The following is a 2,615-nucleotide window of genomic DNA, read 5'->3' as shown; positions in this document are numbered from 1 at the left end:
AAAATGCAAAAAGTATAATGTCTTGAGGACTAAAAGGTTATTGAAGATGGGATACAAATCAACACTGCTTACAAATAACAACATGGAGAATACAGTCAACACATTCATGTGGACAGCTAATGAGTGGTTGTATATTGCAAATCTTCTATCTGGGTTATTCCTCTTGTTCAATTCTAAAGATTTACATGAGCTTGGATCCTTTATGATAATTTTTTAAATAATATTACATTAAGCTTTCCTGGTCTAATAACCAGCTTTAAGAAGTACAGTGGAAGGGTATAGAAATTTCTATATCTTCTCATACTTTTGAAGCCAATTTTATTTTTATTATGATGTGATGCTTTAGTTACCATCACGCTAAAAATAAAATTGACTGAATTACATGATTTTGTCCACAACATTGTGCACAACACTGAAGCTTCTTTTTGCTAAAATATTACAAAATGAATTCAGTAAACACTTTCTATTTCCAACGGCCTACGTGAGAGATGAATTCAACTTTTTAAAAAAAATAAATTACAACTAAGCTGGGCTGAGGACAGCTAGGTTAAATCCTGCAAACCAAAGCCAAGCACCCCAACGTCGAAAACTCTCTAACACCTTCCATCCAGGATAGAAAAATCAGCATCCAAATAAAGAGAACCACAAGATTGATCACATGACCAATCAAAAACCATGACTCTGTTATTTGAACTAAGATTTACTCTAGCTTGACGTTTCTGCCTTCATTATTATTGGTGGTTCCTAGAGTCACAGCTTCAATGTCAAATGTGACAGTGGACACAGAAGTAATTGCAAGTAACTAATGAGGCATTTCTTTTCCACTGACAAAAATTGCACCATTTGTACCAATGCACACAGCTTCATCCTGCTGCAGAGAGTCCTAGTTTTTGGTTTGTTTATTTGTTTGTTTTGTTTTGTTTTGTTTTTTGAGACGGAGCCTCGCTCTGTCGCCCAGGCTGGAGTGCAGTGGCGCGATCTCGGCTCACTGCAAGCTCCGCCTCCCGGGTTCACGCCATTCTCCTACCTCAGCCTCGCGTGTACCTGGGACTACAGGCTCCCATCACCACGCCCAGCTAATTTTTTTGTTTTTTGAGTAGAGACTGGGTTTCACCGCGTTAGCCAGGATGGTCTCGATCTCCTGACCTCATGATCTGCCCACCTGGGCCTCCCAAAGTGCTGGGATTGCAGGCATGAGCCACCGCGCCCGGCCAACATTCTGTTTTTATGACACATTCCTATACTACCTCTTTTGTCTCATAGTCCCACAGTCAACTCTAAATATTAATGTCTGCCCAGAGAAATAAGTTGGAGCTCTGGAGTCGAGAACACCTGAATATTCAGAATCGTTCCAGCATGAGGTATTTCTTTGATTGCTCAGACTGTTCCCCTCAAAACCAGCTGTCCACTCATGAGGCACAAATATAGAATGAACTATCTGGGAGACACTCCAAGGACTCCGCTCCTGTCGGCCATCTCCTCGGTGCAGATTCTGAAATGATCATCAACATTGGAATCTATGTGCAATACTAAGAATTCAGTTTCAGAACCTATACATACATCCTCAAAATGATTTGAAGTACATTTACGAAACTGGAGCCTGTCATCTTGTGCCGTAAAGTTGTCATCCACATTACATCATTGTACTATGATGCCTCCAGGTTTCTCTATCAGTTCTTCTATCTGTACTGGTGGGCAACATGCTACAGTTCCACGCTTAAGAATGTGGTCTTTCATGATGTTAAGAATAGAGTCATCCAACTGAGCAGATAAACAAGGCACATCAACCAGTAAAGGAACTTCTTATATGCTGTCCAACTGAACTTGCAAGGCCTTTTTGGTAAAGCTCTACAGTTTCTCATTCTCTTCTCCTACACCACCAACAATGGCAATCTCACCTTCTCGTACTAAACCCTCTGGAGTGTTGACTCTGTGTTCTATGAGCTTCTGGCAATCATCTAGTGGTGGTTTAAAGGTCTGTTTAATGGTGCCCACCTCTTGCAAAAGGGTCACCAATCGTTCATCTAGGAGCTTTGCAAGGGTTCCCTTTAAATAATTAATATGTTGTTTGAGAACATCCGTTGTCTGTGATGCACTCTCTTTGATCTCTGTGCCTCCCACAGCCCCTCAAGCTGGTGACCCAGCTCCCACTGGTAGTTCTTGCCACCTCCACGTTCTCCAGGGCTTCCTGAAGCAGCAACTCAGGCTCTAGCTCCATCATCTGCCTCATGCAGCTGCTGGAGTGGGTTCCTGACTGTTGAGTCTGGAGTTTTCTGATGGGAAGATATTTACTTACTGATGTAAGTATATTAGTGATTGTAGGATTATGCATGTTTCCTGTTTTTGCCAAATTTGTATTTTTATTTTTGCGTTTTTGCTTTATATTTTTCTAGGAATATTTCCATTTTATCTAACTTTTCAAATGCATTGGCATAAAGTTATTGATTGTATTTATTTAATATTTTCCAAATCTCGAGTTGCTGTTTCTTTTTCACTCCTCATTATATTGATTCTTTGCATACTGGTTTCTACATACGTGCCTCATGTATAGATTTCCTCTATTCCACAGTCATCTCATAAGTAGGCCATAGACAATTTTCATTTTTGCAGTTTGC

At 40.4% G+C, this 2,615-nt stretch overlaps 1 pseudogene; it reads right to left on the bottom strand.

The window, feature by feature from the left end:
• Nucleotides 1-1,522: 1,522 nt before the first annotated feature.
• On the bottom strand, nucleotides 1,523-2,230 carry LOC103241168 (cytokine receptor-like factor 3; annotated as a pseudogene).
• Between the last annotated feature and the right edge of the window lie 385 nt (nucleotides 2,231-2,615).

This window comes from Chlorocebus sabaeus, chromosome 14 (assembly GCF_047675955.1).
Source record: "Chlorocebus sabaeus isolate Y175 chromosome 14, mChlSab1.0.hap1, whole genome shotgun sequence".
NCBI classification, from domain to species: domain Eukaryota; kingdom Metazoa; phylum Chordata; class Mammalia; order Primates; family Cercopithecidae; genus Chlorocebus; species Chlorocebus sabaeus.
Note: the sequence above shows the minus strand (reverse complement) of the source record. Positions and strands in the feature narration are given on the sequence as shown.